Genomic DNA, 22,722 nt, shown 5'->3' on the forward strand with positions numbered 1-22,722 from the left:
AACAAAAAATTTGCAATATAGTATATGAATAAATTAAATATGGAATACTGTGGGACCACAAAAGAGGAAGTACCTGATACTTTTGGATTTGAATGAGCACAGGAGAATCCTTTAGAAAAGACTTCACACAGGAAATGCTGCCAGGATGATGGGAGTTCGCCAAGTAGACCAAAAGGGAATATTGCACAAAGGAACAGAGTTGAGAGAGAGACATATTCACTGAACTCTAAGTCCTTGGGTACAGATAAAGTATAAAGAAGACAGATGCTGGGAAGTAAGCATTGTAAACTTGGCAGGGGACAGATAATTGAGGATACTGTTAGCCGTGCTAAGCACTTTAATTTTATAGGGAACCACTGAAGGATTTTTAATAGGCAGTGAGTAAATATCTGGTTTTATTATACCCACAATGCCTAGCAATGTCTAATACATAATGCTATAATGCTCTAATACATAGAGATTTAATAAATACTTTTAGGTAAATAAATTAATAAATGATATTTTAATGACTAACCGGAAGTTAGAGGAGGCTTTGGAGGAGATGTGACAATTGGTTAAGGTCTTAAAAGGTAAATTGTTTGAAGGCACAGAAATGGAGGAGAAAGGGTATTTCAGACAGAATGGAGAACATATGTGAAGGAAATTAAGTGTAGGCAGGTACTAAAGCAAAGTTTTATTGGGGTGAGGGTAGCGGGTAAGTATAAAACACAAAGTTAAGATTGAGAGATACTAATACTGTATAGGACTCTATTAGGCACTCTCTATCCTTTTTCTAATGACAACAAAGAAGCTCTGTTTTACATATCTAGCTTTCAGGTAAGGTTTGTACAAAGGGTCCCACTGGTGGACCCTAGAAATCCCTTAATAGCCCCACATCAGCCCTCCCCCGCTGGCCCCCACCTGTCCCAGCATTATGCCATGGGGCTGCTATTTTCTCCATATAAGGAGCTCTTCACCCTCTCTCAGAGAAACACACTTGGCCTGCTCTATAAATTTTCCTTGTTCCACGAATAGGCCTCTCCTGGCTGCTCCAGCCCTGCCTAACCCTACTAGATGGGACTTCTCACTATGAGAGAACTAAGCAGCAAGCCTGGGGTTTTCCTACCCAGCTAGCTACCTAAACTCTAGTAAACAGGACTTGGTACCAATCCAAAGAGGTCTGAGTGTCATTTCCAATTAATTTCTTTGTAGGCTAGGCAGAGAGAAAGACTTCACTTTATAAAACTATGGGGTAGGGGCACCTGGGTGGCTTAGTAGGTTGAGCACCCAACTCTTGATTTTGGCTCAGGTCATGACCTCAGGGTCATGAGATCAAGCCCCACATCAGGCTCTGTGCTCAGCCAAGAGTCTGCTTGAGATTCTCTGCCTCTGCCCCGTCCCCCTCCCTTACACTCACTTGCTCATGCATGCTCTCACTCTCTCTCTCTAAAATAAATAAAATCTTTAATAAAAAAATTTTTTAAATTAAACTATGGGGGTAATAGGGAACTATCCTGATATCTTGTGCTTGCCCAATTTTTTTTCATTCCAGTGTCAGACTATCAGAGGCTGGAGGTTTGTCCAAACTGTTGGCCTAAAATGTAAGGTTAAAAGGATAACTAGACATCAAATTTGTCACCCCTACAAATTGTTCCCCTTCCCACTCAATTTTATACCCTCTGCTTACCTCAAGATTTGGACAGAGGAGGTCCACTTGCTAACTTCTCTTTAAATCCCTAATTTTGTTGGTTCAAGCAGTTAATAATATGAAGCTATCTATTTAGTATGTACTGTATGCCAGGCATTGTGCTGAGCATTACACATGCATGATTCCATTTAATTCTCTCAACATGCCTGTGAGGTAGGTATTACTAGTCTCTTTTTACCAATAAGGAAACTGAGGCTCAAACAGGTTGACTTATTTACACAAGGTCAGTGATAGAGCCAGAATTTGACTCCAAATTGTCAAACACATTGTACTCACTTTTAAACAGTAATGGGGACAAATGACACAGGTCTTTTGCTGTGAGCAGACCACTATACAAGTGATTGATGATCAGCCTTTCTAGGAAAATCTGTTAACTCCTAAACCCTGAATTTGAATATCACGTGGGCTTTATGTAAAGTTGTTCACTATTCCCTAACAGGTGGTTCTCAAGATTCCCAGGAGCCCACCATTCACTGGAGCTGAATGGTAACTTTTTGCTCAGCTAATGGGCAGAATTGTTGACTTGGGAACTCTTCCATGGAGTCAGTGCCTTGTAACCTTCTCTCATAGCTCCTGGACAACTTCCCAAGAAAGTCAAAATTCTCCAGCCTCAGAATGGTAGTCTGCAAGCATGGGAAAAATAACTGGGTATGTTCCTCCTCCTCTCTTTTTGTCTCTCTCATACACGCATATGCACACACATCACAGTCATTACGTGGTCTATTATATGCAGATATCAAAACAATAGTCTGATGTTTTCTGTTCTTAAAACTCAAACTTTGCTGGAGTTATTGGTGAAACCCAGTGCTAGAAGTTTATCCACATCTTATTGCTCCATAGAAAACTAGGAAGTTTCACTTCTGGGACAAGAATTTAGCGAAACCATAATTTGACAAGGCAACTAGTACATTGCTTCCATCTTTCCAGGAGGCATCTTGAACTAAATATTGTCCATCTGACCCTGGAGTGTGGCTAACCTAACCAACACCCATAAACTCCTGACCACCAACCACAGATCCCTGGTATAAACCTGCTAATAGATATCAAGGTAGCAGGTTCAGATCAATTATAATAAGTACTATATAACGCAAGTTGAATATAATCACAGTTGACCTTTGAACAACGCAGGGGTTAGGGGCATTAACCCCCGCACGTAGTCAAAAATCTGCATATAACTTTTGTGGGTTTTTTTTTAAAGATTTTATTTATTTATTTGACAGACAGCCAGCGAGGGTGGGAACACAAGCAGGGAGAGTGGGAGAGGAAAAAGCAGGCTCCCAGTGGAGGAACCCAATGTGGGGCTCGATCCCAGAATGCTGGGATCACGCCCTGAGCCGAAGGCAGACGCCTAATGGCTGAGCTACCCAGGCGCCCCCAAAAATCTGCATATAACTTTTGACTCCCCCAAACTTAACTACTAATAACCTACTGTTGACCAGAAGTTTTACCGAGAACATAAATTGTCCAATTAACACATATTTTGTATATTATTATATATTGTATTCTTACAGTAAAGATAGAGAAAAGAAAATGTTATTAAGAAAATCATTAAGAGGGGCGCCTGGGTAGCGCAGTCGTTAAAGCGTCTGCCTTCGGCTCAGGGCGTGATCTCGGCGTACCGGGATCGAGTCCCACATCGGGCTCCTCTGCTATGAGCCTGCTTCTTCCTCTCCCACTCCCCCTGCTGTGTTCCCTCTCTCGCTGGCTGTCTCTCTGTCACATAAATAAATAAAATCTTTAAAAAAAAAAAAAAAAAAGAAAATCATTAAGAGGGGCGCCTGGGTGGCTCAGTCTTTAAGCGTCTGCCTTCGGCTCAGGGCATAGGCTCGAGCCCCGCATCGGGCTCCCTGTTCCACTGGGAAGCCTGCTTCTTCCTCTCCCACTCCCCCTGCTTGTGCTCCCTATCTCGCTGGCTGTCTCTCTCTGTCAAATAAATAAATAAATAATCTTTTCAAAAAAAAAAAATCATTAAGAGGGGGCACCTGGGTGGCTTATTCAGTTAAGTCTCTGACTTTGGCTCAGGTCATGATCTCAGGGCCCTGGGATCAAGCTCTGTGTCAGGCTCCCCACTCATTGGGGATTCTCCCGCTCCCTCTTCCTCTGCCCCTTCCCGCATTCGTTCTCTCTCAAATAAAATCTTTTAAAAAAAATCATAAGAGAATTACATTTACAATATTTAATTTTCTTTTGTTGTAGTGTATTTATCAAAAAAATCCATGTAGGGACACCTAGGTGGCTCAGTCAGTTAAGTGTCTGCCTTCAGCTCAGGTCATGATCCCAGGCTCCAGGGATCAAGTCCTGCATCAGGTTCCTTGCTCAATGGGGAGCCTGCCTCTCCCTCCCTCTCTCTGACAAAAAACAAAGCCAAAAACAACAACAAAACAAAACAAAAAACACATATAAGTGGTCCCATGCAGTTCAAACCCATGTTGTTCAAGGGTACAGTAGACTCTTAGGCAAATAGTTGGTCAAAGATTACATTGGAAATTGGGAAATCAAGAGAAGATACATACCTTATATGTTTTAGTTTCACCTAATACATGTAACTGTAGATTCACCAATTTTTTTGATGTGCCAATTCTGTTTCTTCGAAAACGTGTCTATTGATGAGTGCCATGGCCTTTTTTGCCCCTACAGTGCATGTATAATTTCCATTTGGGTCTATTTAAAGTGGAGTCAAGCATTTGCAAAGCAAACTTATTTTTTTATGATTTTTGTATTTTTCAAAACTTTTAGTTATCTTCCTCATGTCTAATCAGAAATATTTTATCTGTGTTGGCGCGCCTGGGTGGCTCAGTCCTTAAGCGTCTGCCTTTGGCTCGGGGCGTGATCCCAGCGTTCTGGGATCGAGCCCCACATAAGGCTCCTCCACTGGGAGTCTGCTTCTTCCTCTCCCACTCCCCCTGCCTGTGTTCCCTCTCTCGCTGGCTGTCTCTCTCTCTGTCAAATAAATAAATAAAATCTTTTTTTAAAAAAAAAGTTATCTGTAATTTTTGGGGCGCCTGGGTGGCTCAGTTGGTTAAGTGTCTGACTCTTGGTTTGGGCTCAGGTGGTGATCTTTGGGTCGTGGGATCAAGCCCCACATTGGGCTCTACACTCAGCACAGAATCTACTTGTCCCTTTCCCTCCACCTCTGCCTCTTCCCCAGACATGTGCACATGCTTTTTCTCTCTCTCTAAACAAATAAAATCTTTAAAAAAGAGTAATCTTTGTATTTCTTTTTCAAAATAATATTAAATGTAATAGTGCTAAAAAGCTTATAATGAAAAACGAGTCCTCTACCCCAGTCCTCTCACCTCCACTCTCCAGAGACAGATTTTCAACTCTTCTAGTTTCTTTTGGTACTTAACCTTCCTACTTCTAAAGAAAATGCTCATATGATATGTATTCATTTATCCATTTTTGGCTATTATATATTGCCTTCCTGTTTTGACAGTTGAGAATTTAGCTTTCTTATGCCATACCCTGTGCTTCTCCCCTCCCACCCTGATTTTTCCAGTATAGTTATATCACAGTTTTAGGTTTGTGGTAGACAGAATTCTAAGAATGACCCACAATGAACTTTGCCTTTGTATAATCCCCTCCTCTTTGAGTGTGGGTGGAACCTCTGAATATTATGGATAACACTCCTTGATTGTTACTTTATATGGAGAAAGGGAGATTATCTGAGTGGGCCTAATCTAATTACACAAGCCCTTTAAAAGCAGAGTGTTTTCTCCATTTAGCAGCAAAAGAGGAATTCAGAGATTGGAAGCATGAGTGGAATTTGACACATCATTGCTGGCTTTGAAGATGGAAGGGGCCACATGCCAAAGAATGTGGGTGGCATTTAGGAACTGAGAGTGCCCTGGCTGACGGCCAGCAAGGGCTCAGCCCTATAACTGCAAGAAACTGAATTCTGCCAACAACCTGAATAGCCTGAAAATGGGTTCTTCTTTAGAGCCTCCACATAAGACCCCAACCCAGACAACACCTTAATTTCAACCTTATGATATTAAGCAGAGGACCCAGTCAAGCCTGCCCAGAATTCTGACTTACAGACCTGTGAGGTAATAAAAGAATCATGTTTTAAGCCACTTAAGTGTAACTAAGTTTGTGATGCAGCAATAAAACATGAATAAAACTTTAAATCAAGTCTTGTAGTCTTTTTTTTTTAAAGATTTTATTTATTTATTTATTTATTTATTTATTTATTTATTTATTTATTTGACAGAGAGAGAGACAGCCAGCCAGAGAGGGAACACAAGCAGGGGGAGTGGGAGAGGAAGAAGCAGGCTCCCAGTGGAGGAGCCTGATATGGGGCTCTATCCCAGGACTCTGGGATCACTCCCTGAGCCGAAGGCAGATGCTTGATGACTGAGCCACGCAGGCGCCCCAAGTCTTGTAGTCTTAAAAATATGTAAAAATTGTTCACTGATGGGGCACCTGGGTAGCTCAGTCAGTTAAGTTTCTGACTCTTGGTTTCAGCTCAGGTCATGATTTCAGGGTCATGCGATCAACCCCTGCATCGGGCTCCATGTTCAGTGTGGAGCCTGCTTGAGATTCTCTCCCTCCCTCTCTGAAATAAATAAATAAAATCTTTTAAAAAATTGTTCACTGCTAGGCGAAATAATGTCACTATGATAACTTTCATTTAACCTTTTCCTTACCCCTAGAGTTAAGAATTGCCACCATTTTTCATTTGCTTGGTTCTTGATATGATTACTTTTTTCCCCAAATATTTCAACAGCTCTGTCAAATGCCCAATATATTTTTTTCAATCACTCAAAACAATAAATCCATTCTATTTTTTTCCTAACCGCATCTCTCCTACTCCATCTGGACTGTTCACTCTCTAACCCTAGTGCATAGCTCTTGTCCATAGAATTTGCTTTTGCCTCTCTCCAAGGTTTTATTCCCTATTTCCTGGATCTCATGTTTTCTTTCTTGGTTTTACTGCCTCCCTTCCCTGGAATATATCCTTGAATAGCTTTCTAAGAATGTGTAGAAGGTATATTTTTGAAGCCAAAATGGTTTTATTCTACCCTCACACTTGTCAGTTTTTCCAGATGTGAAATTCTAGGTTGAAAATTCTCATTTTCTGAGAATTTTGAAGGTATGTTTTTATTGTCCTCTAGCTTCCAGTTGGAGTCTTTGTGACTTACTTCTCTCTGGAAGCTTCTAATTTTTTGTTGTTCCTTGGTGTTCTGATATTTCATAATGATGGAATTTGCTGTAGGTCTTTTTCCATTTATTGCAATAGATACTGCATGAACTTTTTCAATCTGGAAATTTGTGCCCTTCATTTCTGAGAAATTTCCTTTAATATTTATTTATTTATTCTCTATTTTCTCTCTTCTCTCTTTCTGGAACTTCTGTTTTAGGGACACCTGGGTGGCTCAGTTGGTTAAGTGTCTGCCTTCTGCTCATGTCATGATCTCAGGGCCCTGAGATCAAGTCCCACATGGGGCTCCTTCCTCAACAGAGAGCCTGCCTCTCCCTCTGCCTGAAGCTCCCTCTGCTTGTGTGTTCTCTGTCGCTTGCTCTCTCTCTCTTTCTCTCTCTGGCAAATAATAAAATCTTAAAAAAAAAAAAAAAAAAACCTCTTGTGTCACCTATAAAACCTGAGATGATCCTCTAACTTATTAATATTTCTCTTTATTTTCTTTGGGTTTTTAAAAATGCATTCTTTGGGAGATTGCCCATCATTATCTTCCAATTTTCTGTGTTAATTATCTATTAGTATGTAACAAAGTGTCCTAAAACAGAGGCTTAACAACCATTTATTTTACCTCACAGTTTCTGTGAATCAGGAATCCAAGGAACAGCTTAGCTAGGTAGTTCTGGCTCAGGGTTTCTCATGTGGTTGAAAACAAGACGTTAGCAGGAGCTTCAGTCATCTGATGGCTGGAGGCCTCAGTTCCTCTCTGGCTGTTGACAAGACTCCTAATTTTCACACCACACTCCATAAGCTGCTTCAGTGTTCTCAGGTTTTAGCTAACTTCAGAGCAGGTGATCCAAGAGAGAAGGAAGCCACAAGGCCTTTTTATGACCTAGTCTCAGAAGTGACTGTCACTTCCACTTTATTCTGTATGTTAAAAGAGAGTCACTAAATGCAGCCCACACTCAAGGGGAGGGGAAATAAGCTCTACTTCTTCAAGAAATATCTAAGAAGTTGTAGATATATGTGGAAAAACACCACACCTTTGTATCAGAATATTTTATTTTGGCTACTTTAAGTTCCAAGGGTCATTTTTGGTCCTCTGGCTTTTCTTGTCCACATCTTCTCTCTTTACTTCATGGAATATTATACTTTATTTGAAGTTCTGTTCCCTGCATTAGCTCTGTCTCCTCGGTGCTCTTTTTCCTACGAGTTTATTTTGATCTCTTTCTCTCGATGACTGTTGTCAAACAACTGGTGATCCTTGGCTCTCCATCATAATTTAAGAGTGAGGAACTAAAAGCCTAGTGTGTGGGAGTCCATTATGGGCTTCACTGGGAGTTGTCCTCTGAATATCTGCATTTTTTCCAGGGAAGGATCCTGTAACTGTTTCCCTGGGGATTGGTTAGATGCTTGTCTGCTAGCACACTCGGACCAGGACAGGAGAAGGGGCTATTGAGAGTCGCACTTTTGAGGATCTCGATTTTCACTTAATCATCAGATCTTTAGTCCTGCACCTTATGCCATCCCTCACAGTGAATCCTGGCTAGGAGTGCAGTGCCTGTTAGATTCAGTTCCTCCAAAGAAATCTTTTTTCCAGTTTTATTGAGATGTAATTGACATATAACATTGTGTAAATTTAAGGTGTGCAACATGTGTGCAAAATGATTACCACCACCATAGTATTAGCTAACACCTCCATCCCATCACATAATTACCTTTTCTTTTTTGCGGTAAGAAGATTTAAGATCTGCTTTCTTAGCACCTATATAAAACAGTATGATTAACTATAATCACTATGCTGTACATTAGATCCCCAGAACTTACTCATCTTAAACTGGAAATTTGTACCTTTTGACCAACACTTCTTCATTTCCCCCACCCCCCAGCCCCTGGTAACCACCATTCTACTCTCTGTTTCTATGAGTTCAGCTTTTTTAGATTCCACATATGAGATCATACAGGATTTGTCTTTCTCTCTCCAACTTACCTGACTTAGCATAATGCCTTCAGGATCCATCCATGTTGTTGCAAATGGCAGGATTTCCTCTTTTCTCATGGCTAAGTAATATTTCACTGTGTATACATACCACATCTTCTTTATTCATTAATCCATTGACAGACACTTAAGTTTCTACGTCTTGGCTATTCTGAATAATGCTGGAATAAAAATGAGAGTGAAGATAACTCTTCAAGATCCTGTTTTCATTTCCTTTGGATATATACCCAGAAGTGGGATTGCTGGACAGAGAAATCTTTTATATCTTTGTTGGGGCAGGGGGTTTGTACTCTTGGGCTACATTCTGTAGACGATTTCATTATCCACCTTCCTGTTCTCAGACCTATTCTTTACTCCTGCCTTCTATGGTACCTGTTACATTAGAAGGTTTGAACCTACCAGATGAATTACCCCAATTCTAGTTCTATCTTCCACTGCAGAAACTAAAGTTAGAACTTTTTGATTCTGAAAGGATAGTTACTACTCATCTGTCCACTTACTATTTTCCCAAAGATATTTCTCCTGAAATGCCTCATCTGCTCTTGTATCCTTCCTCTCTCTTTGCCTTTGAAGGTTAATGCCATTGTTGTTATTTTGGTGTCATTTTAGCACATTTGGGAGAGGAAGGAAACTTATATGGTCCATTTTTTTTAAACTTCATTTGTTGAAATAATTTCAAAATTATAGAAAAGTTGTAAGATTAGTACAAAGAAATTCCCTACACTGTTTACCTAAATTAGCCAGTTGTATTTGGCCACATTTGCTTTCCCTCTCCCTCTCATTCTCTCTCTATCCAAATATATAATTTATATTATATATATCAATAGATACAGATATATTTCTCAGCTAGTTGAGAATAAATTGCTCATATTATATCCCTTTACCCCCAAATATTTCAGTTTGTATTTCTTTAGAATAAGAACATTTTCTTAGATAACAACCCACAATATAGGTATTAAACTCAGCAAATTTTAATAGTGATACAATACTATTATCTAATTATCTATAGGCTACATTACAATTTTGCCAGTTGTCCCATTGATGTCCTTTAGAGCAAAACTTTTCCTGCCAGGATCTGATTAAGGATCAGCATTGCATTTAGTTGGCAAGCCTTTTAGTCTAATGTGGAAAAATTCCTCTGTTCCTTTGTGTTTCATGACAGTGACATTTTTTATTGGTACATACAAGACATTTTATAGAATTTTCTTTAATATGGGTTTGTCTGATGTTTCTCATAATTAAATTGGGTATAAATATTTTAGGCAGGAATAAGCAGCAGTATGTCTTCAGTAGGTCATATCAGGAGGCTCATAATGTCATCTTGTCCCATTACCGGTGATGTTAACATTGGCCTTTTGATTAAGGTGGTGTTTGCCAGTTTTCTCCACTGTTAAGTTACTATTTTTGTGTTGTAATTTGTCAAGTTACTATTTCTGTTTTGTAATTTGTACTCATTTCCAGGAAGGTACTTGAAAAAATGTAAATACCTATTCTTCATCAAATTTTTACCCACTAGTTTTAGTATCTATTGATGGTTCTGAGTGATATTATTTCTATGATAGCTGCACAATGGTAATTTTCTAACTCAAATCTATTTTAACTCATGGTTTACAGTAATTTGTTAAGTTTTGAGTTTTTCTAAAACATTCAACTTAGTTTTTATACGAATCACTGCTCTTTTTTTAACACATAATCTATTAGTTTAATATTTCTTTAAATTGCAAAATTGTAATTACAAAGGAACCTGGCATAAATTGGGGGGGAAAACACAACACTACTGATATTTGGTAACTGTGCCGTTTAATTTGTGAGAGCAGAAGTATGCAGATATGCTGAAGAGTAGCTCTCAGCTGCACCTGGAATGTTGCAGGCATCTTTTAATGTTTTTCAGAGGAAATGAAGAACATTAATTAATCTAGCAAGCCTATTCAGTGGAACTTCTACTATTTATAATATTGAGCTATTCACATCAAGAAATTAAAACATCTTAAAGAATTAATTACTAATAGAAACTTAGATAACCTTGTCCTGGACCAAGCTGGAGATTCCTGAATGTTTGCCAAATTCAGTATGTGAGTTAGGGTGTAGGAGAGGGATAAATTTGAGATCCCTTTCCAGATGCAGTTTAGATTCTTAGAATTCTTTGTTCTGACAGATCATCCAAAGGTAATGGTTCCTGGCAAAAATTGACAAGATTTCCTGAATTTCAGGAAATGCACAGGACCCAGAATAATCAAAGCAATCTTGAAAAATAACAGTGTTGGAGGACACATTTCCCAATTTCAAATCTTCTACAAAGCTACAGTAATCAAGACAGTGTGGTACTAGCATAAGAATTGACATATATAGATAGATCAATGGAATAGAATTGAGAGTCTAGAAATAAACCCTTACACTTATGGTCAATAGACTTTCAACAAAAAAACCAGGAATGCCGGGGGTGCTCAGTCGGTTAAGTGTCTGCCTTCAGCTCAGGTTATGATCCCAGGATCATGATGAGTCCTGCATCAGGTTCCTTGATTGGTGGGGAGCCTGCTTCTCCCTCTGCCTCTGCCTGCCACTCCCTCTGCTTGTGCTCTTTCTCTCTCTGACAAATAAATGATTTTTTAAAAAAAGAATGCCAAGACAATTTAATAGGAAAAGAATCCTTTTTTCAACAAATGGTGCTACAAAAACTGGAAATTTGCATGCAAAAGAATGAAATTGGACCCCACATCACACCATATACAAAAGTTAACTTAAAATGGATCATAGGGGCGCCCGGGTGGCTCAGTGGTTAAGCATCTGCCTTCGGCTTGGGCCATGATCCCAGCGTTCTGGGATCAAGCCCGCCTTGGGCTCCCTGCTCAGCTGGAAGCCTGCTTCTCCCTCTCTCACTCCCCCTGCTTGTGTTCGCTCTATTGCTGCCTCTCTCTCTGTCAAATAAATAAAAATAAAAAATCTTTTTAAAAAAATGGATCATAGACATAAATGTAAGAGCTAAAACTTTAAAACTTGTCATGAGAAAAATCTTCATGACCTTACATTAGGCAGTGGTTTCTAAGATATGACACCAGAAGTCTAAGTGACAGAAAGATAAATTGGATTTCACCAAAATTACAAACTTTGTGCTTCAAAGGACACTATCAAGAAAGTAAAAAGTTTGTGGGTTTGTTTGTTGTTGTTGTTGTTGTTGTTGTTTTTGGTAAATTTTTAGATTACAAGACATTTAAAGTAGTAAGTATAGGGGTGCCTTGTGGCTCAGTCAGTTAAGTTCCTGACTCTTGATTTTGGCTCAGGTCATGATCTCAGGGTCATGAGATCAAGCCCCACGTTGGGCTCTGCACTCAGCAGGGAGTCTGTTTGAGATTCTCTCTCTTTCCTTTTCCCCCACTCTCTAAGCTAAATAAATCTTAAAAAAAAAAAAAAGTATAGGGGCGCCTGGGTGGCACAGTCTTTAAGCATCTGCCTTCGGCTCAGGGCGTGATCCCAGCGTTCTGGGATCGAGCCCCACATCAGGCTCCTCCGCTGGAAGCCTGCTTCTTCCTCTCCCACTCCCCCTGCTTGTGTTCTCTCTCTCGCTGGCTGTCTCTGTCAAATAAATAAATAAAATCTTAAAAAAATAATAAAAATAATAAAAAAATAAAAAATAAAAAAAAGTATAAACCCATATTAAATCAATGATCACAAGAGAAAAACTTACTAAACAGTTGCTTGGAAAAAAAGCGGTGTGTGCAATTTTCGTAGGGAATTTTTTCAAAATTTTGAGACATAATGTTAGGACATAATTCCATTTTTAAAAGCACAAAAAGTGAAAATAATTCTGTAATACTAACACAAAACTGATACAATAACATAAAACATACTATAGAATATAGCACAAAAGAGGAACCCATGGACCAATGTAAGTATAAATGGACAAATGGACAAATCCCACTATCAGATCAAATTCAAGAATATATTAAAGATAATCATCTCCCATCAAGTAGGACTTATCCCAGGAATACAATGACTTAATATTGGAAGAGATTAATATAATACATAATACCTATGTCAAATTAAAAGATATGTACAACTATCTCACTAGAAACTAGAAAGGCATTTGGGTTTTTCAGGTTTTTTTAGAGAGCACACAAGCTGTGGGCCGGGGCGGGGTGGGGGGGGGGGGCAAGGGACCTAAGCCAAAATCAAGAGTCAGACACTCAACAGACTGAGTCATTCAGGCACCCCTGCACTTGCTATTTAAAAAAAAAAAACAAACACTTTGTAGGGACGCCTGGGTGGCTCAGTCTGTTGAGCGTCTGCCTTCAGCTCAGATTATGATCTCAGGGTCCTGGGATCAGTTGGGCATCAGGCTCCTTGCTCAGCAGAGAAGCCTGCTTCTCTCTCTGCTTGCCACTCCCCCTGCCTGTGCTCTCTCTCTTTCTCTCCCTCTCCCTCTGACAAATAAATAAATAAAATCTTTTTAAAAAAACCACACACACTTTGTAAATTAAGAATGAAATTACAATAAAGACCTCCCACTTCACATCATACATAAAAATAAATTGCAGATGGATTAAAGAGATAAATATATAAAACAACTCTAAAAATATTAGAAGAAAACAGTATTTTTACAATCTTAGGGTGGTTTTGGAAAACTTTTTTCATAGGACATAAAACCAGGAAACCTAAGAAGTTTGACAATTTGTACTAAATAAGAAGTTGTAAATTGCGTAACAAAAGACATTATATACATGAGGATATGTATGTATATATGTATTCATATATACACACATCTATATATGGCTAATATTTTCTCTCAGTCTCTTTCTTGCCTTTTAACTTTATAATTCATATGCATAATAATATTCAGAATATATAAAGACCTCCCAAGTAAGGCACCAATCCAGACTCCCCTCTCATCCAACATCAAACATTTATTTATTAGGTAGGACCTGACTATGCCAAGTACTGTGTTAAGCACTGGAAATACAACAGTGACTATCAGACAATAAATAATAAACAAGATTCACAGATGATAACAAGTGCTGGGAAGGAAATAGGGGAGGGTAATGCAATAGATTAGAAGTTATAAACTGTTGACCAAAGGGCCAGACTCAGCCTGCAGTGTTCTGTTCTTAAAAATTTGGACAAACATTTAAAAATTAGGAGATTTTATGTAAAACCCACATGTCTGACATCTTAAAAAAAAATTAGAACTGGTCACACTGGCCTTAAATTCCCGCATAACCACAAACAGAGCAAAATAGCAGCTGCCCCTTTAGATGGGACAGGTTTCTTACTGAGTTTGCTTTACTCATAAACATTATCTGCCTGGCTCTTACAGGCAACTGAGTTGCAGATCCCAAAATGGAGAGTAACTAGGAAAGGCCCACTTAAAACAGAGTAATCCAGAAGGTGATGTTTGAGCTACACCCTGAAGAATGAGAATAACCCAGCCATGCATAGAGCTGAGGCTACAGCTTTATCTTCATAGCAAATTTTAAAATCTAGATGCAATTCAAGGCCAAAACTGTAGCAAAGCACCTGCAACCCGCACTTTGATCAGAGACTGCCTTCACTGCATCCCAGCCAGAAGCCTGGAACCCATCTCCCACTTCTGAAAAGCCATTTTAATCATGTACGCCCTGAAGTATCTATGCACTCTGCCCATTGTTCGTGACCTCATAACAAAAGGAAACTTAGAACAATATTTCTGGTACTACTACCCTTTCCACAAAGACATTCAGGCAATGTGGTTGCCCTCTGCCAAGTTTGGCTTCAACCATGTCATTCAGACTTCTACCTAAAATTCTATTCAATAGTAACTATATTGTATTTCTAGCATTTCCTTGAAGCCTTTTGAGCTGCCCCAGAGCTGAAGTCTAGGAGCACATGGCCAAGGTCTGGGGCACATAGACTGTAGGAGCTCAGTATAAGGCTATGAAACTTCAGGAAGTTGGAGTGTTGAGCTCCAGGGAAACCTATCGAGAGAAAGATGCATGTATTTGGCTCTCCACCTAGGACATTTAGTCTTCTTAGAATAATTAGTACCAAAACCACAAATCTCAGGTGGGCACTCGGGACGATCCTATTATATTTCTCTGGTCACTCTCCTACTCCTCAAGGCAATTATTTCACATCTCTCCTTGAGTCTCTAAAACCCCCTCTCCCAATCTCACTCTGAGCTAATAACTTCCTTGCGCCTTTTTTCGCTAAGAAAATAGAAGCAATCAGAAGAGACTTTCCATCATCACATCTAACATTCCACTGCATCCATAACTTCCCTCTGGCACAGTGAGTAAAATGACTCCATTGGTGCACTGGATCTGATCCCTTCTCACCTATTCAAGAATTTTGCTCCTGAAATTATCCCCCTCTCCCTCAGTTGTTCCTCCTCCTAAAGCATTTCCATCAGTATACAAATGTGCTGTGACCTTTTCTATGGGGGGGGGGGGGGGAGGGAGGGAGGGAGGAAGGAAGGACCCCCCCCCCACCTTCAAACTATTGTTCCCATTTCTTTCTCCATTCTCTCCCCCTTCCCAACCCGATTATACCACAACTTCTAGAAAGAGGAGTTTGCACTCATCAAGTAGAGAAAAACAACCATGCTGATAGGCCTCACTAATGATCACTAAATTTAGATGGGCCTTTATGGCTGCCCGGAAGTCAGACATTTCCTTGTTCCATGCACTCTTGCACTCTCCTGGAGGCCTCCTCATACGTTCTCTTTCCTCAGACCTCCAACGTCCTCAATTCTCATTTTCAGGTAATGACTTGCTTTTTTTCTTTTCTTTTTTAAGATTTTTATTTATTTGAGAGAGTGAGCCAGAGAGAGAGCACCACCAAGAGGGGCAGAGGGAGTGGGAGAAGCAGACTCTTCGCTGAGCAGGGCCACACTGGGCTCCATCCCGGGACTCCCGGGTCATGACCTGAGCCCAAAGCAGACACTTAACCAACTGAGTCACCCAGGTGCCCCAGCTTGCTTTCTACTTCATAGTTTTCATTGTGAAAACAGAAGCAATTAGAAGATTATTTCTATAACCTCTCACAAACCACATCTATCCATCTATCTGCATCTGTGTTCACATGTCTTATCAAATGAATGAATGGTCCACACACCTATTAAGAACAACCCCTCCACCGGTGCATCAGATCCCATCTTTTTGCCTATTCAAGGACACTGTTACTCCAATATTGTTTGTACTCTCTTGCATCAATTTTTCCATCTCTGACCATTCCTATCTGCATACATGGATGCTACAATTTCTTTCAGCTTAGACAAAGCCCTACATTTCCTATTTCTCTGCCCCCTATACAGAAAAATTCCTCAAAAGACAAAGTTGTCCCATTTCTTCTCCTCGCAGTCTCTTGAACTCATGCCAGTCAGGCCCTTGTCCCAATCACTCCACTGAAACTACTTATATCTAGTCACCAATGCTCATATCCACTTACCATGTTGCTAAGCTCTTAGCTCTTATCTTGTTCAGCAGATCAACAGAAAAGTCCGACAGAGCTCAGATTGTTCTGACTCCAGCTACTGCTGAGGTAGCTTGCAATATGTGGTTAGCTAGGGAGGTTTTGGCCTGTGGACCACCATCATGGGGAACTTGCCTCCTACATTTCTATTTCGAGCTGGTTTGGGAAATTAACAAGGAGGGGGCAGGAAGAGTATGGGTAAAATACAGTATTCTATTTGGCTCCTAGCAAGCCCACATCCCCCTTGCTTGCCCCGTCTTCCTAATCCCAAATGCTACATCCATTAATTCAAGGAACCCACGGTTCCTAACTCTGCTCACCCTTAGTTCCACAATTCAAACAGTCTTGCAGGACTCTGATTTGTAATCCACACTTGTCTTTAGAATGATTCCCTGGCTGATTTCACCTTGTCAACACATTCACTCGAGTGGCTTCAAGGCACTTCAGCCTGTTCCCTATGCTCAAATTAGCCACAATCTTAACCTTACCCTTCAGCTAGGGCTTTAACAGCCATAAAAATGAACCTATTAATTTTAACACTTTTTCATTCTTAACACTCTAACTATAATGATATTTTTAAGTCATTCACAATTTTTCTTTGAAGAAAGATAGGGTTTTTTCCTTCCTAGTAGGTGTGAGTATATTAACATTCTACTCAAAGGGGCCCACTCAAGCTTTCCTTATTATCATCATAATGAAAACTCATAGAGGTGAGTCAACACATGTAACTAAATATTCTGCAAGTCTCTGCCTCCTCCCTCTCTTTTCCTTCTGCTAAAGAACCAAAATAGAAAAACCAAAGAGGGAAACAGAGTGTGGAGAGCATACTTCAGTCTGTCCTTGACTTCAAAAACTCAGTTTTATCAGGTACCCAAAGTTGTTAAGATTCAGGGGGCTAACACACTAAGCAAATTCAGAGTGCCTCAGTTTCTTTGCCTGTAAATGGAGATGATAATGCCTTATAGATTTGTTGTGGAGATAAAGTGAAATTATGTATGTAATACACTTATGACCTAGCACATAAAACCGTACAATAGATAATTGCAGGAAAAGTTATAAACCATAACATATAAGTTACCATATACATGTGGAATATATATATACCTTTCCTATGACTGAAGTATCATTGTCCACTTCTCAAGACATACTTGCCAGGATAGGATACCTGGAAAGCAGTATTTTTAACTATTAAGTTTCCTTGAGAAGCAAAAAATACTGGCTGACTTCAGAGGATTTTTCACCCAGTTACAGCTATCCACAGAAGAGCACCCATGACCAGTGAACAGAACTCACATGTCCACCAATCATAGATTCCTGCCCTTCCAGACTCACCTTTCCTGATCATAATACTGATGGCCCCTGCAGGTTCAGTCCAGCTTCCAGAGTTTGTTCACCTTATACCCTGGTCTCTTGAATGTCTAAGCTTTCTTCTGTGTCCTCCCCTGGGGAACTTGGCCCTATATCTGTCCTTTCCGTGCAGATTCTGTCTCTCCACCTGCTTTGAACTCTGCTTTCCTATCTAAGCTTCATATCTGGACAGTCCTCTTAGTCCAGATTGTCGTGGTCTTCATTTCAGACAAATTAACTCTTAAATTTGGCCCTTTGCTGAGACAATTCCCTTGCCCTGTTATATGAAAACCCTAGGGGAGGCTAAGCCTCATCATAACACAAATCTATACTCAGGACATTTCCCACTGATAAGAGTCTCAGAAGCAAGTTGATGGGGGTGGTAGTAGGAAAAGATTATGCTTGTTTCTGTCTTGAGACTAATGACCTTTCCCTGCCAGACGCTTTAGCAACTGCCCTCTAGCCAGACACAATGACGTCCACGCTCTACACAGCTTCCTCTACTGCTGCTTTTATCATTCTTCTTCCCAGAGGAATTCACGGGGTCCTCAGAGTTGCTCTTCCAGTTCGAAATGAATCTCTTCAAAGGAAGACTAAGTTTCAAATATATGGTAATGTGGTAAAAGTAGAGCATGTCTCACTTGGGTTCTCATTTTCTGGATCCTGTCAGAAGATATAATAGATGGTTTTCTCCACCGTGGCTGGATTGTTTCTTGCTCAATCTTTTAGGTCTTCTGATCTCTCCAAACGGCCCGTTCGGTGACCCACCTGTTAGGAAACAGCTGGGGATGCCATTCTTAGGCTCCAGCAGAGGGCACTGTAGTTCTGGCTTTTCAAAAAGGAGCACGAATGGCACAATTCAGCCAAGAATGAACTGGCCAAAGCCTCCAAGCCCCTCTGCCTTTCCAAAAGGATAAACCTACAGAAGTTATAGAAATGTATCTTGGGCCGCCTGGGTGGCTCAGTCGGTTAAGCGTCTGCCTTTGGCTCAGGTCATGATCCCAGGGTCCTAGTGTAGAGCCCTGCATCAGGCTCCCTGCTCAGTGGGGAACCTGCTGCTCCCTCTCCCACTCCTCCTGCTTGTGCTCTCTCTGTCAAATAAATAAAATCTTAAAAAAAAAAAAAAAAAGTATCTTGGGGCGCCTGGGTGGCTCAGTCATTTAAGTGTCTGCCTTCGGCTCAGGGCGTGATCCCGGCGTTCTGGGATCGAGCCCTGCATCAGGCTCCTCTGCTGGGAGCCTGCTTCTTCCTCTGCCACTCCCCCTGCTTGTGTTCGCTCTCTGGCTGGCTATCTCTGTCTCTGTCAAATAAATACATAAAATATTAAAAAAAAAAAAAAGAATCTTGAAAACAACCCATATGTCTTGTAGCTGCTACAGACCATCATCCCCTATCTGCCTGAAACTATAGGAGAAAAGATACTCAATCTACTCATAGCTTCAATCTGCCAAAGTCTAAGGAGTAGGCACCTCCAAGACGGGTGACTATGTCTGTAGAGCAGCAGAGAGGCCACTTTTTCTATGGAGACTCCACCTTTCCCCACTGGTTTTCCCCACTGGGAATGGTCCAGTCTACTGCAGAGTGGCCCACTGGGTTCAGCGCTCTCTGTTGCCCCAGTGCTGGAATAGGAAATGATACTCCACATTTCAATGGAGTTCAAGGAGGCAGGGATCTGCCTCTGGAACAAGGTAATGGATATCATGTGCCCCACCCAACTCAAGCCTGCTTCCAGGGTGAGCAGACACCTTTGACAGGACCCCCATTGAGCTGTACACAAGAGATTCCAGCAGGAGGCTAGTTCTATCAGTTTATGTTTTCCCATAGTCCTTTGTCTTGCCTGGAAGCCCTGATTAGATGATTTCAAGAACAGGTTAGTGTGGTAGTTAAGACCGTAGGCTCTGGAGCCAAACAGCTTGAGTTAAATTCATGCCTCTGTCATATGCTAGTTTAGTGAACTTGGGCAAATTACTAAACTTCTCTGGGACTCTGTTTCCCTATTTGTAAAATAAGATGATAATAGTACCTACCTTTTATAGTTGTGCTGAGTGCATTCACCGAGTATTAGCTTGGTTTGTCGTTATCATCTCTGGAAGATCCATGCAGCCTCTTTTACACCAGCAGTCTGCAGCCAACACTAAGTTCTCTGTTATCCCATGCCCCACCTACACCCCCTGTGTTCAGAATCCTCAGCAAGTGCACCACTTCCAGGAGGTATTTTGGGACATGGAGGCAAAGGAACCGCCCCCATATGTGAAATGTGCCCCAGTTCCCCGGGCTCATGCTCCCATCCACTTTCTCCCAATGCACTGACAATGTCCTTGTGTCAGGGAAGACAATAAATGCAAGATAGCCTTCCAAACACATTTCAGCTAATTTCACTCTATGTTATTGCTTCAACCAACTTCAAGGGATTAATGGCCAGCATCTAATAGGAAATCTTAGCTAAGAGTCATTTTTCTTATGTACAATACCACATTTTCTCTCAAACTGATCTTGTGTGAATTTCTAATCAGGGTGGTATTCCCCTGCTTGCAGCACCACCAATTTGCAAGGAATGTGTGTTAGATAGTCTCACCATTATGTACTAAGTATTTGGAACAGTCAGGCAAGTATCCTAACCTAGAAGTCAGAATTCGGGAGCCATTGAGGTAAACCCATTCTAAAAATTCTTCAACCTGAAAACACTGGGGCCTGTCAATCCCACTTACAACTAGAAGCAATAGCCACAGTAGTGGATAAGGAAGATTTTGTGACCACCCCAGTGGTCCTAGGAAGCCTGTAGTATTGAAAAATCTGCAACATTAATTTGAGTAAGTGGAAGATCCACCCAAGTACTTTTGCACCACCCCAATGTCCTTCATAGAACATTCAAAGTATTAGATGTGGTCTTATGGCAACTCCCAATTTATGACCCAGTTCTAGAAGAAACGGTCAGGGCCCTTCATATCTACTTGCCACCAAAAACTATATAGAGCATAGTATTAGCTGGGTGGATGAAGAGCACCTGTTACACTACGCACAGAATGCCGAGTTCATCTACTTGCACAGTGTAGTTTGCTTACAAAGAGCTCACTGCCTGCCTCTACCCAGAACATACCCATTCAGAGTAGCTGTGGCATGATTTTTACCTATAGCTCATCGCCCTTCACCCCAAGTGGCTTCCAAAACTTGGCAGCTGGGGGAAACTATGGGTTACCAAAAATATCTTCTAGCTTGCCAAAAATCAATCCAAAGAGAATGCCAAGTGGTGCTTGACTCAGGAGGAAGGCATCCAAATGGGTGATAGATATTGTCCAACACACCTCCAAGTACACAGTAACTATTTATATGGGAAGCTGGGAGCCTACTACTTAAAAACAGATAATAGAGAACTTCACCTGGCTGTACCCTTACAGACATCAGTCTGAGGCCTCAGGACCAGACAAAGAGCTCGTACAATTATCTGCACCCAGACCAGTAATTACTCACAGACAAGGTCCCATTGCCCACTAGGAATATGCTCTTACTCTTTCTCCTCAGAACACATCGACTTGGCCACAGACTTCTGGCACCCCAACCTTGCCCAAAGTCAAATGACCAAAGTCAAAGGACACTGCTTCCAGGAACTGGCCCCTCATTGCTGTAACCTGTGATGAAGTACAAATCAGCCCCCGAGTCAGTTCAGGCTTCCAGAACTGTATTCTGTCACCTGTCCAAATCTTCAACTGTCAAAGGAGGGGTTTCAAACAGTGCTCCACTCTGGCAGGATCATTCTCAAAGAATGTGAAAGGAGATTTCCACTGGAGTGCAAAAGGGGGGAAGGAGGGACAGAAATGAGTGAGTGGGGTCAAGCCTGAATTATAGGGAAAAGCAGGAGCTGGGGAAATACTCCAGAAGAGAAGTGGCATCCCCATTCTCCACCAGCAGTGAGTCTGTGATCGCCACAATTTCCGGAGAATGGCAAACTTTGATCCAGCTCCCGACAAGCTCAGGATTCTGAGATGCAAGTCAAACCTAGCCTACTTAAGCAGAACATGAACTTATCAAAAAAAATATTGGTGAGATAACGTCAAACTGAACAACTCTGCACAGCAAAGGAAACAATCAACAAAATGAAAAGGGAGCCTACAGAATGGGAGAAAATAGTTGCAAACCATATATTTGATAAAGGACTAATACCCAAAATTCATGAGAAACTCCTATAACTCAAAAGAAAAAAAACTGATTAAAAATTGGCATAAGGCCTGAGTAGACATTTCTCCAAAGAAGATACGTATGACCAACAGGTATATTAAAATATGCTCAGGATGCCTGGGTGGCTCAGTCGGCGAAGCGTCTGCCTTTGGCTCAGGTCATGATCCCAGGGTCTGGGATGGAGTCCTGCCTCGGGCTTCTTGCTCATCGGGGAGCCTGCTTCTCCCTCTCCCTGCTGCTCCCCCTGCTTGTGCTCTCTCTCTGACAAATAAATAAATAAAATCTTTATTTTAAAAATGCTCAACATAACTAATCTTCAGGGAAATTAAAACCACAATGAGATACCACCTCACATCTGTAAAAGTGGCTGTTATAAAAAAAAAAAAAAAGATAACATGTTAGGGAGGATGTGGAGAAAAGGGGGAACCTTTGTATGGGAACGTACACTGGTGCAGCCACTATGGAAAACAGTGCGGAGGGTCCTCAAAAAAGTCAAAGTAAATCCTATTTTCAAATCCAAAGGAATTGAAATTATGATCTCAAAGAGAAATCTGCACTTCCATGTTCATTGCAGCATTATTCACAGTAGCCAAGACATGGAAGCAGCATAAATGTCTATCATTGCACAAATGGATAAATATGGTATACACACACACACACACACACACACACCAGAATATTATTCAGCCTTAAAATTAGGAAGTCCTGCCATTTGCAACAACATGATGAACCCGGAAGACATGCTAGGTGAGATAAGCCAGACAAGGAAAGACAAATACTATATCACCATTGATATGAAGAATCTAAAGTAATCAAACTTGTAGAAGCAGAGAATAGAATGGTGGTTGCCAGAGGTTCGGAGAGGAAGAAATGGAGGGCAGTAGTCAAAGGGTACAAAGTCTCAGTTATGTAAGATGAGTAATCCTAGCGATCTAC

The 22,722-nt window shown here is 40.9% G+C and overlaps 1 protein-coding gene across 2 annotated transcripts in view; it reads left to right on the forward strand.

The window, feature by feature from the left end:
* Positions 1-22,722, forward strand: part of SPMIP11 (sperm microtubule inner protein 11) — a 35,120-nt gene that overhangs the window by 6,858 nt on the left and 5,540 nt on the right. The gene's annotated exons all lie outside the window — the stretch shown is intronic.

This window comes from Ursus americanus, chromosome 25 (assembly GCF_024610735.1).
Source record: "Ursus americanus isolate L20-20 chromosome 25, mUrsAme1.1.p, whole genome shotgun sequence".
In the NCBI taxonomy this organism is placed as follows: domain Eukaryota; kingdom Metazoa; phylum Chordata; class Mammalia; order Carnivora; family Ursidae; genus Ursus; species Ursus americanus.